Source organism: Homarus americanus, unplaced genomic scaffold, assembly GCF_018991925.1.
Source record: "Homarus americanus isolate GMGI-L3 unplaced genomic scaffold, GMGI_Hamer_2.0 scaffold31037, whole genome shotgun sequence".
Lineage (NCBI taxonomy): Eukaryota > Metazoa > Arthropoda > Malacostraca > Decapoda > Nephropidae > Homarus > Homarus americanus.
Window position 1 is genome coordinate 437,577 of NW_024722227.1, and position 14,231 is coordinate 451,807.

The following is a 14,231-nucleotide window of genomic DNA, read 5'->3' on the forward strand; positions in this document are numbered from 1 at the left end:
GGTGATAATGCAAGGTACACAAAAGTTCCACACGTGAACTCAAGCACTACACGGGAGAGGCTGGCCTTGTCCTCCAGAGTAGCTGAAGTCTGCCAGACGAGCTTGTGTGTGTTAGCTGCCGACGCCTTCTGTATCTTTGGTAAGACCTGTGAAGTATACTGAAGTGATGGTGTTAATTAACCCTCTGTACCGAAGGCTTAGTATACAGTGTGCTGTATCCATACTGTCCCTCACGGGCAGTCATGCCTATGGGACCCACTTTCACTTTTTAACTACTGCTGTTAGTCATTTCCTTTCAGTTGTTTTCCATGTGTTTATAATTGTCCCTTTGCTTACATCTAGTTCGTTGTCATGCAGTCAAGTTGTCTCTTATGGTACCGAATGGCTTACCGAGCATAAGGTTCTCTCTCGTTTGATAAACATCGACATGACAAAATTTCCCTTTATGTGAGGAAATATCACTCACTCAGACGCTAGTCAACGGATCTCAGTAAATAAAAAAGTTTTTTTGAAAAGAATCTTTTCATTACAATAAATCTTTAAATGTGGCCTCTAACGCCTTTGTTAAGGACGTTCAGGTTACGGGCAAGTCGAAGGGAATGATTGAAACCCGTCTTTTGACGCAGTCAGTATTTATTGATGTGGTCAAAACCTGCAGAGGAGAAGGCGTTCATAATATTACAAGGTAATCCATCTGATACATAATTAGTTAGTCTCACACAATTTTATCTTAATTACAATTTATTAAACATACTGACATAACACAAAGCTCATAACTCTATTAATCTTAGCTTCGCTTCATTCTGCATTGTCTTATTACTCCAGGTTAGGCAGAAACGAGTAGGCGTAATTAGTCAACAATATTTCAGTACCGAGGGGTATGTCATCACTTAGGCTGTAATTACAAGTGCGGGTCACTGCAGATCAGTATGGTGTTCAAAGAGAAAACAGTATTGCGTAAATCGTCCCAGCACAAATTCTCGGACAGGAGAAGGCTGGTCTTCACAGCATCACTAGAGAGGGCGATCTGTCTCATGGAGGGGCGGGCAGCAACCGCCACCAGTCTAAGACAGTCCACTCAGTAGCTCTGGTGCTGTAGCTCTGGTGCTGAAGCTCTAGTCCTTCCTCCTTATATATTTCTGAGGTTATGACTACGCCCAATACAAACTGTATTATCTACAGGTGGTTTAAGATAATCGTAATACTGATTTGAGATAGAACGCCTTTCAAAGAACTAGTACCGATTTGTGTGTGTGTGTGTGTGTGTCAGCTGATGCAATGTGCTGCTCGGTGAGTTGGCAAAGACATCAGCTAATATAATTCTTATTATGTTATGGAGCTGTGATTGTGTGGTCGCCTTGCCCTGTCATAAACATGTACACAGCCAGACATAATAAATTTTATGCAATGTTCCATTATAAACAATATAGATGTTATTCGAGGGACTGAAGTAAAAAAGCAATTATGATAAAATAATGATGGTGACTACAGTAGATATTAGTTCAGCATTAATTTCCATAGGGACACCACTGTAGTGAGCATGTGCTCATCGTGACATTAATAATCTTTTCCTTAATGCTTTTTTACCTTAAGGTACAAGTTCAACTCATAGCAGTTTTTATAATTACTTGGTACAAATGTAATGCAAAGCGGCATTGGCTGTGCGTTTTCTGAGATGTGGTAACTATGTACTTGTATACGCAATAGTACATTACAGTATATAGTGGTAAGACTAAGATATTATTTTCAGTAATCCTCCTCTTATCCATGACTGTTGATATTTCCACTTTAGTTATAGTTTATCCTGCCTAATATAACGTCATTGCCCCAAGTCTACGCTCTGTTAAACGGTGGTGGTGGCGGAGACGTCAGTCGATAAGGGAGGTTCAGGAGGTAAATGGGGGTCAGGAGGTATGGGAGTCAAGAGGTAGGGGAGGGTCAGGGGGTTAGAGGGTGGGGGAAGGTTCATGAAATTGCGGGGATTGCCGAGCCCCGAGCTATCATTTTTATTAAGTAATCCTCCTCAATCTTGCTTTGATATCTCTTGACGGCTCTGCGCCCTGAAAGTCTGTGACGCAAATGGTGCTTTACAGATAAACACTCATCTAACCATGTTGCTGTTACGACTGTATAATCTCCACCAACGCCTTAAGACATTTATTTGTGTAAAAAAAAAAACTATCCCCTCAAGAGTGATGGGTGAGAGGTTGCATGACTCCTCTAAGGCAGTGGTCCAACCTGTAGCTCGCGGCCGCTGAACCATATTATGGAGCCTGCAAGGGTTTACTAGAAAACTGTGAATTACTTGGGACTCTTTGTAAGAGTGAAATTAATGAAAATGTGTAATAACTTGATACAACTGTTGTGTACAGGACATGTGTATTTACCCCAGACCGGGCCCAGAGAGAGAGCCAGCCTTCTTACTATGGGAAAATACAAACGTCCTGTCCAGGACTAAATGTCCTCGTTAGGTTTAATTACACGCCCAATTTTAGTGTCGTCAGCAAATTTACTTTGTTGCTGTCTACGCCTATATCTATGTCGTTTATGATATAATAAAACGTGATGGTCCAAGTACTGAACCTTGGGGGTACTCCACTTGTGACGTTACCCAAATCGGATTTAGCGCCCTTAATGCTTACCTGCTGTTTCCTGTCCTGTAACCACTCCCTAATCTAGTTTAGAATATCTCCTCCAATTCCATGTGCCTCCGGCCCTCCACTTTACAAGATTGACCAAGATAACAAAAAAATATAAACACTGCCATTTAAAACCAGAATGCGAAACTTCATACAACAAAGCAGCAGATTCAAGGCCGAGAAAGAAGCCCAAATTTATACTAAAGAAGATCTCAGTGACTCGTAAACAACAAAAAAATGAATCCAGGACTATACTAAATACTTATTCAAGCATAATTATAATGAAAAGTATTGCTAAAAATACTAACTTAGATAAATCAAAGCTCTGAATACTAAACATCAACGCGAGACATTAACCCATACTTTAGTTACATAATTCAGGGCTTGTTAGATACAAGCCTTCCGACATGCCAGATATTGTAGATGTCGTAGATGTGTTGGTTTTTAAGGTTTTACCTACTGATAAATATTTATTCCTTGACAGTGTGTGATATAGAATGTTTGTCATTCTGAGACCAGCGGTGAGTGTGTGGACAGAAGCTACAAGAGGTAGGCTGGCACGTATCATGCCGAGGTCTTTCTACCAGGCAAGGACATTAGGCTTGAATCATTGTTTCCCGCCCTTCCTGCCCGCATCTAGACCATTATCAAGGTAAGGCGATTCAATGCCACATTGATTCAATCAACATGTTGTAAAGGTACATAATGACCTTAAAGACAACAAAGGCTTAACTCACCGTCATTATATTTAACAAAACTTGTGGACAGCTGTGAAGTATAATCAAAACTAAACCCCAGTCAAGTTAGCACGAATTCCAAAACAATATATGGAACCTTACACTACATACAATGCTGTACGTCTGGCCTGAGACCTTGTAGCAGGTGTTGATGTTGAGCAATGTGTGAGAACTGACTTACGAGTCCTTTATCTTCTCAGAATACATATATCATAAACTGTTAAGCTTGAACTATGAACGTAAACTTTTTTTATTATATAGGTATTGTATAATTTTTATTATATTCTTATTTAAAGCTATAAGGATTTGTTTAGTGATAACTGTGTTCAGAGGGAAATTCATTCTTGATGGTAATTGCGAGTGAAACGTAATGTTTTCATCCCACTGTTCGCTGCACACCTGCGGCTTTAGTGACTTGTAACACCAACGTAAGAATAATAATAATAATAAAAATAATAATTAACGGTTTATTGAAAGAGCTTGGCAGCCAGAAGGCTGAAAATATACAGTTACATAATTGGGGAATGGGTTACGATTTACAAATAATATACAAATAACATAAGTGATACAAATAAAATATATAATAACTAGATGGGGAAAAGCTCAAACTACAGGTCATTTCAAAATAGTGACCCTGCAAGAAGTAGTATTTACTGGGAGTGAATACACTGGTTTATTACAAGTTATTGATAATTTTTACAATGGTTGGGACTGGGCTGTTCTTATAGCGATCAGTTCGTGCACGTATGGGCTGGATGCGGTTGTGGTGTCGAACAGCAATTATCGGGCTAGGGATCTCAGGTGGTAGTTGGAGCCGGTGTCGAGGATGGTGCAGAAGCTTCTTACCAAATTTGCAGATGAGGTCGTGGTGATGGTCAGTGAGAGTCGAAAGGGTCAGTGTGTTGAGCTCTTCTTGATATGTGGAGTAGGAAGAGGAGAGAATAATCTTGCATGCCCTCTTTTGCACTTTTTCTAGGTGTTTACGTTAAGTGGCATTTAGGGAGGAAGACCAGGTAGGGGAGGCATAGGTGAGCTTGGGAAGTCTGAATGTTGAGTAAACACTGAGGAGCTCGGGTGCAGGAACTCCGAGAGACTTGAGTCGGCGGAGGAGGTGGAGACGGAAACTGGAGGATTTGACAACTTCACTGACATGTGGTTTCCAATTTAGTTTGTTGTCTATGGTGACGCCGAGGAGCTTAGTGGAATCTACAACCTGGAGTGTGTTCGGACCTAAAGTAATGGAAGGGGGCGAGACAATGTCGGAGGAGAGGTTGATGTGCATAACCATGGTCTTGGTATGGTTGATGGTGACGTGGTTGTTGGTGGCCCAGTTTTGGAGACTGTTCAATAAATCCTTAAGGGCGGTATAGTCGGGAGCAGAATTGTTGACGCTGATCCCAATGGTGGAGTCGACATATTTCCAGCGAGCAGGGGTTTCTCTTAGGGCATCATTGATAAGCATAAGGAAGCAGAGTGGTCCCATCTTGGTGCCTTGGGGGACGCCACAGGTGAGTGACTGAAAGGTGGAGACAGCCCCTCGGAAGCGTACAGCTTGGCGTCGGTCACTGAGGAAGTCTGTAAGCCATGGTATAAGACTTCTCCGAAGCCCGCGGTCAATAGCTTTGTTGATAATTAAATTGTGGTCGACTAGGTCGAATGCTTTAGTGAAATCAATGAAGGCGACAGCTACAGACGTTTTTCGTTTCTCGAGATGGCGGTATATGTAATCGAGAAAGCTGACAAGATAGTGAGTGGTGGAGGAAGTTTTCATATTGCCAAATTGCCGAGGGTCTACGACTCCTGCAATATCAGCATAAGCCCAGGCGAACACAAAACTTTCACAGATTAGGCTGGGTATTGGGGTGATTGCATTAGGTCGTAGCTGATTTATGGATTGAGGGCTGGTTGACTTGGGCACTGGTAATACATAAGAGGTCTTCCAGTCAGCTGGGCATCTGGCTTGACAGAGAAGCATTGATGATGGAGCATAGGGGCTTAGCAAGCTCCGGGGAGAACTCCTTGAAGAGTTTCATTGGTAAGTCAATGGGGTGGTAGAGCGTTTTAACTTTAGTTTGTCCAGACGTTTTGCGACTTCAAATTCTTCTACTAAGTCAGTGGGAAGGGGGGCTGGTAGGTAAGCAGGAAGAGTGGTTGTGTCAAGCCGGGGGAGCGTCTGGCATATAGTAGTGAAATGGTTATTTGATTGCTCAGCTGCGTCAACATTAGTGAGATGGCTAATGAAGGGGAGGGGGGGTGTGTCTTATTGTTTAGTCCACAGAGTTCTTTAAGCTTACCATACCACTGACTGATGTTGGTCTGCTTCAGGTGCTGCAATTTGGTTGGGTAGTGAGACTTCTTTGCAGTGCGTATTTCGCGGCTGACTCGGTTGTGAAGGGACCTGTAGCGGATGCGGTCATTGAGATAAAAGGCTCTGTCTCTCTGTTGCATAAGTCTTTTGATCCGAGGTATGATCAAGGGCAAGTCAGCTGGGTGAGATCTGACAGACTCCTCGGGGAAGAAGTGGTGGTGAGCTTCCGTGGTGGTGGTGGTGCTATAATTTTTCCATTTGGTTTCCACGTCATCCACGCTAAGTACTTCAGTCCAGGGATGGTGAACTATCCACTGCCCGAAGAGGCGCACTGCAGAGTCAGTAATCGGCCTGTAGGTCTTGATGTAGGGTCTATGTACTTGAGTGGGAGTGGCAGCTTGGACCAGAGCACTGATAAGTGTGTGCTACACCCGATAGGAGGCATTGGTTGAGGTGGTTGGTACTAGTCTGCTAAGTCAGTAAAGATAAGGTCAAGGGTATTTTGACCGTGTGTGGGGAAGGTCACAACTTGTGATAGTGTGTGTGTGTGTGTGTGTGTGTGTGTGTGTATGTGTGTGTGTGCGTGTGTGTGATATTGATAATAATAATAATAAACGGTTTATTAATAGAGTTGCAGCCGGTGGCTGAAAATATACAGACTTACATTTGATTTAAACATAATGATATAATATGCATTGAATACATTTACAGGGCTGTACAGTACATAAACCAGGAGTTGTTTATTATTTTAACAATAGATGGGATGGTGCTGTTCTTATATCTATCGGTGAGGGCTCTTATGGGCTGAATTTTGTTGTAGTGGCGGACTGAGTGAGTTGGGTGGGGGGGCTGCAGGTGGTGATGACGAGGGTGGTGCGGTAGTCCACTGCCAAACCTTTCCAGTGCTTGGTGGTGGAGGTCACTGAGGGATGGCATTTCCAGGGTGGAGAGAGCGTTGGTGTATGGAGTATTCTGCGCCGAGCATGATTCTGCAGGCCCTTTTCTGTACCTTTCTAGCTGACGTTGTTGGGTGGAGTTGAGAGAAGACGACCAGGCTTGTGAAGCATGTGTTAGTGTAGGGTGTGTGTCTCTCTGGAGGCATTGCACGAGTTTGAAAATAAGCCCATAGTATTATGATGTAGTTCTATGGGAAATCATGTGATATCTTTCTAGTGAAAAGTTTTCCATTTTTTGCTAAGTATTTTAACTTGAAATCTTATATTCATTCCTTTTGCCAACACCGCCTCAATAGCACCCATTTAGAAATGCGAAATAAATATTATGGATTTGTTTGATAGGATAATGATCCAGAATAGTGAAGCGAATGATCTTGACACATTTAATAAATTTAATATTCCTTTAGAAAACAAAATCATCCAATACAAAAAGCCGGTTTCTGACCAGTGTTGCTGCACCACTAGAAGACATAATCTTTCTTGCTTCTGTTTCTACTCATCACCTCCCTGCAGCCACCTGAGCTCGGATGTAGCCTTCACCTACCTCCTGGCTGGCCCGTGGGCTGCCTCATCACCCACCTCTACTCTGGATGTGCGAGGGGCCGGCAGGGACATCTGCCATGGGTTCTTGAGGGCTCTGACAGACGTGGTGGGCTGCAGGTAGAGGGGCTCACTGCCAGCCTGGGTGTGTCCAGATCTGTGAGATCGTGAGGATGCTGGCTTTCAGATTAGCTTAAGATCTTCCTGACCCTGAAGAATCGTCTGCTGATTCATCACTTCTGGATCTCTCTGAAACCCTCATATCCAAGATCTTTGACTGCCACCTCTTCTCTCCTCCTCATCCTTACTGCAGAACGTGTCTGCAGAACTGCTTCGAGGATGAGCCGCACCAGGAGAAGATCTTCCTCACAGTCTGCTCCACAATCTGAACAACTTTCCGCAGCTGACTCCTCAGGAGCTCAAGCTGGAAGAGAACATACCTCGGACCTTCGGAGAATTATTGACTTGACCTTGGTAACGGTCGTTGACTGAAAATGGGCTGCCTCCACGATGAATTGGACAATAATAGAGACCCTACTAGATTTGTGTGGTTCCCTTTCGGTTCCCATGATGAGCGACCCAAATTCTGCAGAACCTGAGTGCCGTTGTGAAACCACTACCATTCTGAGCTGGACCTGTCTGCAGGTAAGCAAGTCCTATCAGGCATGACCCCCAGACATTGTTTTCGATATAACATAGTGCTGGTATCTCAGGTCGTCCAATGACCGGTATGTGCAAGCTCAACAGTGGAGGGGCCAACTGATTTTCAAGCTCAGTTTAACAACTCAGTGTGGCCGTCCAGCATCTTACCAAGGACCAGACGCCATCTGTTGTTGAAAGGGAATCTTGCCATCTAACTCCTGGATCAGATATCTGGTACGGCAACTCGTTGGTGTGAAGTCTAGCAATCAGACCAACTTCTCCCAATCTCATCTTTGTGCTGGCCCCCGCCCCACCCTGTATTAGGTAACGGTGCCTCCAATGGCCTGCAGGATTGATTGTTCTACTCTCTCTGAGCAGTTCTAATGTTATCTGCCACTATCTCAGCTTCTTTTTCCTGATGTCATCTTTCTCTGGGTGAAATGCCACAAACTCACCTCCTATGGTTCTGTGGGGTAGTGTTTCCCTCTTCACCACATGGCAGAACAACGACAAAATCTTCAGCTTTCATGGTACACTTTAGCGTGTCATCCCTTCTCCCATCAAAGACAAACAATTGATTCCATTTTCTCTTATACATATCCAAACTCCTCTTCTGGGTTACTGACCAAGTTTCTCCTGAGCTCTCCTTACTTTGACGCAGTCTCCCATATCTTCAGGTGTTATCAAACCACCGTCCAATCCGACAGCTGTTCTTTCTCTGCAGTTTTTCTGAGACCAGTGTGGTGTCTTTATGCTGGCCAGGAAACTATGCTTCGGGATATCTTTCCTATTTCGAATCTTATACTGAAGGTTTGGGATCTGTTGTGCCGGTTAGAACAAAAGTCCACCATTCTCCTGGTCAGCACTGGTCAGCCATGGAAGTCATTAAACTCTAGATCAGCTTGACTCCAATCATCGGCCTTTTTACCTCACCACAGGACTGCTACAGATCTCTCTTTTCCTCGGCAACTCTTCTCCTCTTCTGTCTCTCTGTGGCAGCCTCCTGTCTCTTAGTTCCGGAATATACTGGCTGTGGGAGCCCCTGCCAGTCCTTCTCTCTCTGATAGCACGACGGCCACGGTTTCGATCACAGGAATCTCCCAGTTCACGCTTGCAATACAGAGTCTTGGGCCTCGGATTTTGATCACGATCATATCAAACTCAGGACCAGAAAATCGTATTCTGGGCACTTGCAAGTAATTATCCAAATCTTCAGGTCCAGTTGCTTGGCAAAGCTTCGTCATAACTGCAAGTTTTCTCTCCAGAAATATCTCTTGCCCTTTTCCCCAACAGCTAGCAGTCTCTCCTGTCTTCACTGACTTGTTATGTTGGAAGCTTGAACCGATTTAGCAAAAGTGTACTGTGCCAAAGACAGCTTTGGTCTATATCACTAACAATGTCTTTTGTTTGTGTGGATTCTTTTGGTTTATTTTTTGTTTGCCTGATTACGACACATCAACAGCCTCTCATCATGAGCAACTCCGACTTCAGGAGCTCTCACCGAATAGACTGAGATGGCTGGATTTTGGTTCACGTACAGCACAAGCAGCCGCCTTCTGCCAAATATTATCAACATAAATGCATCAGGATGAAACGAAAAAAATATTGTTGGTTGGGTTAAGAATGAGTCAAGCAATGTTCACTATTTAATTGTCAACCTTTTATCACGGCTATGCGTTAGAATTTTCGATATTTCACGCTAAAGGCTTTTATGCAAGTTACCATCTTCAGCAAGAAATTATTTTACTGTTTTATACTAAATCTGCCAAAAAGTGATGGGGCCGTGGTTTTAGCTGATCTTCCTCTATGACCCTATTATTGGGGAGAATAAAGGCATTGTAGATGGTCCTCAGCTTTGGCGTGGGCGTCCCAAGTGACCTAAGTCGTCGTAGCATGTAGAGACAGTACGAGGCTGCCTTGACTGTGTTATTTACATGGGCCTTCCAGTCAAGTTTGTTGTCTATAGTTACACCCAGGAGTTTGGCAGACTGCACCAGCTGGAGAGGATGGGCACCCACTATGACTGCTGGGGATTGCACTGGAGTGGTGGCGGTATTGATGTGCAGGACTACGGTTTTGGTGTGGTTGATGGTGACCTTGTTCTCCGTAGTCCATACCTGTAGCCTGTCCAGGGTGCCTTGTAGCAATGAGTAGTCTGGTGTTGTGTTGTCCACCGAGACCCCCACAGTGCAGTCATGCACGTACTTCCACCTGTGAGGAGTGTCCGATAGAGCGTCGTTGATCAGGATGAGGAAGCACAGTGGTCCCATCTTGGTCCCCTGGGGAACACGACAGGTGAGGTGTTGAAATGTGGAGACCAAGCCCTGATACCTCACTGCCTGGCGACGTCCAGATGTGTGTATGTATGTATGTATGTATGTGTGTGTGTATGTATGTATGTATGTGTGTGTGTGTGTGTGTGTGTGTGTTATTGAGTTTGATGTTGAAACTCAGTGGACGACTCTCAGTTTGTGAGATCAGAGAAAAAAAAATCCGTGGCCGTGACAGGTGTTTTTGCGATTGAAGTGGAGATGAAGAGCCACAATTAATTTTTAATAAAACTTATTTATACAAAAAAAAAATATGCACAATCTTATATAGATGAGATTCTGAAGAGTCATCCCGCACTCATAAGATTACAAATATTCACACAGTAGCTGGTCGAGTGGCCACACTTATAGCACTTTAAAATCACAGTAAGTAATGTCTTCCCTCCAACCCAATCAACAGTGAGGTAAGAATCCCTTCAGCATTCTCCATCCTAAAATAACACCTGTATATTCTCCTGAAATGTTATCATTAATGAGACCAACATGTGAATACACTTATCATAAAGACCACTCCTTAATACAGGTAGGAACCAGTCGTGGACTACCGAGTCCTGTTGGCTTTGGCGTGGTTGTTAGTAGCTGCATAAACAAAATCATGATAAATTCCTTTATAACATTACACGTACTTTACACAGCAACAAAAGAAATACGGCGACTAAATACTCCCAGTTTAGTTTATTAACTGGACTTAATTTAAGCTCATAACAAGACACATTTACACTTCAAACACTTTGATCAATTATTAAAACATTCAATAGTACACTTCAACATCTAATCAAAGTCAAATAGTAAATGACCCAAATTAATTCAAGCAAAATACTCAACAACACACACACACACACACAAAAAAAAACGTAAAGTTTTCAGTGGCATAATAGCTTCGTGGAAGAGAAAAATGGTCAAGTTACTTAGATTAATTATCTATTCGCTTGGATTCTTAAGTGAAATCAAGATCTAGTTAGTAAATGAATAAAAATTCCAGACAATATCTGTGCCTTGTCTGAAGAGTTATTAGTCCTAACGTCCTCAATCTACTTGGATAATAGAGATGACATAGTTCCGGAATCATCCTAGCCCTGATTCTGTTGCACCTTCTCTAGGGATGTTACAGTAGGTCTTTCTGGCGGTAGGGTTTCCAGGCCTGTATACAGTAATCCAGACAGGGACATACTTGGGTTTTGTGCAGATGAATGAGAAACTCCTTTCTTTGTATTCGAAGGTACACTTTATAATTCCCAAATCTCGAGTTGCTTTACTCACTGCTGGCCGCCTCTTGTGAATGACCACAACGCTAAAGATATTTTTCCTGATCAGCAGTATCGCAGGAAAGTGTTATTAATTGAATAGTTATGATTAAGGTTGTTGTACCCTAAGAGCATTGTCTTGCATTCCATAATGCTAAAAAACATTTTTCAGTCTCGAGACCATTTGAACAGCTCAAGCAGGTCTTTTTTCATTGTTGCGACATCGTCTTGCCTTGCTCTCTTCTTAATTATCTTCGTGTAGTCCACAAACTTGACAATGCGGCTTGGTATATTTTCATCTATGTCGTTTATGTAGATCACAAACAATATGGGTCCAAGGAGAGAGCCTTGTGGTACTCCACTGAAAACCTTCCATACAGAATTTACTCCATTTATTACCACTCTTTATTGCCTGTCTTCGAGCCAGTTGTTAATCCACTTCGAAATCTTCTCTGTGATGCCGTGTGTCTGGATCTTAGAATCTAGTCATGCATGTGGGACTTTGTCAAACGCCTTAGAAAAATCACTGTACGGCACATCCACTGGTGATTCTCGGTCCAGGTACATTAGTCTGTAAAGCCCCGTCCACACGATCGAACAGTGCCCGGCGGACTTTGCCCGTGTACCGGGCAAAGCCTGTGTGTCGTCGTACACACGGAGGTGCTGGTTGGCAGCAGTCAACCTTTGCCGCTGATAGCTAGTAGGTGGTCGGCAGTAGCTGCTGCGGTACGATCACCATGGTGTGTCGCAGGACAGTTAAATCGAAGCCTATAGCGCTGTGTATAATAATTGCTACAGTATGCAAAAAGAAGAAAAAACAAAAGGGAATGGTGCAAGGAATGGTTTTCTCAACAAAAAGTTAAGGGAAGTCATACCACGATTTTACGTGAACTGCAAGGTGAACATGAGAAAGACTTCACTAACTACATGAGAATGGACCCCAACACCTTCTATAGACTTCCCGCAGCAAACGGTCAAACCACCAGGCAGATGGCCTTATCTGGTGATTTCGTTTGACCACGGGCACGGGCACTTCGTTGGTTTGCCCATCAATTTTGCCCGAACAACGGGAATTAAGCGAGTGCCCGTCGGGCAGTGCTCGATCGTGTGGACGGGGCTTTATAGTTTCAAGGAACGTGAGCAAGTTTGTCAAGAATGATTTTCTTTTCTTGAAACCGTGTTGTGAGGCGTTGATAAGACTGTGCTCGGTCAGGTGTTGAATGATGACATCCCTTAGAATTTTCTTAGAGAGTTTACATATACCTAATGTTAGGCTGATCGGCTTGTAGATTTATGCTGTACTTTTTATACCCCCTTCTTGTATAGTGGGGTGACGTTGCCGGATTTCTTGTCCCTGGGCGCTTTAGCTTGATCCAAGGATTTCCTGAATGCAGTAAAGTCTTAGTAGAGTGCAAATATCGTTTACTTCATGCCTTATACTTTATACCTTAATTCAAGATTACATAATACAATCAGTGTCTAAGGTTTGAGGGTTTTGGTAAATTAATTTCCACTCTTACTCTCTCGAAACTGAGGGATTGATGGTTCGTAGCGCCAGTTTGAAACAAAAGATTAGTCCTCATTTTACCCATCTCAAATCACTTTGAACACAGCTTATGGGCTAACCTCAACTAGGCATATACCGTACAGTACATCTAATGCTTCATATGTCCTATAAGTTTTCCCCGGTTTCTAACATTATTTATTTGTAATTATTTTATTCTTGTCCTGGTTCTTGTTCACCAAAGTCACCCTATAGCAACACTGAAGATCGTTTTCAGTTTAATTTTTATATTCTATCCCTGTCTCTGTTTTGAGCTTTCCTAGATCCCATTTTCTTTTTATTTTATTTTTATTTTTTAAGTTTTATCCTCGCTAAACTCATTTCTGGGACGTGATCTGACCTACAATCTGCCCCTGGATAGGTCTTGGTTAGGGTTATTGAATATTTTCTTAATTAAGATGTAATCTATTTGATTCTTGTCTATGTTGTTTACATTGTCCTGGGCCGAGACCCATGTATAGAGATGAATTGGGTGTTGTTTAAGCCATGTTTTAGCAATTATCATCATGATTTCCTCACAAAAGTCAATTAATATTTCTCTTCTCTCATTTCTATTACCCAATCCACGCGGTCCTACTTCTGGTGCTACTTTCGCTCTCCCAATTTTTGCGTTAAAATCATCCATTATAATAATCAGACATTCATTGACCTTCACGGTGTCTTTTGCTTTCTTTAAAAAAAATCAAGAATTTCATCCCCACTCTCATTTGTTGATGCATAGACCTGTATTATTACCAAGTCCATATTTTAGCATTAAACCTGAATAACAAAACCCTCACTGACATTGACCAATATTCCTTTGCAAGTTTACACTACTACGCAACTTCTGGTTTACGAGAATGAACATCTCATGATTTTCACCACTTGAATATATGAAGTAAAATCTTCACCACTGATGCTATTTGAACCTGTCCATCTTACTTTTAATCCCAGAATGTCCCACTGCAATCTTTATATTTTAGTACAAACAAATAACTTGCATGCTTACCACCCGCATATAATGTCCTCACATTATATTTTCCACTTTTGTTTGTTCACTCTTAAACTTTCCGTAGTTGTGTTTAATATCCAAGGCTTTGTTTTGCTCGGGCAGTACTGAGTAGTCTCGGTGGTACTGTACAGTGCCCACAAGCACGGGAGGCAATGAGGTTGGATCTTTAGGTGAGGATGATCTTACAGGAACGCCCGAAAAATCGTTTATTGTGTCTGTCCATGGTTGTCCAAGGGCAAGAGATGAAGTTAATGAGAATGTATTCCTTAAACCTTTTCTC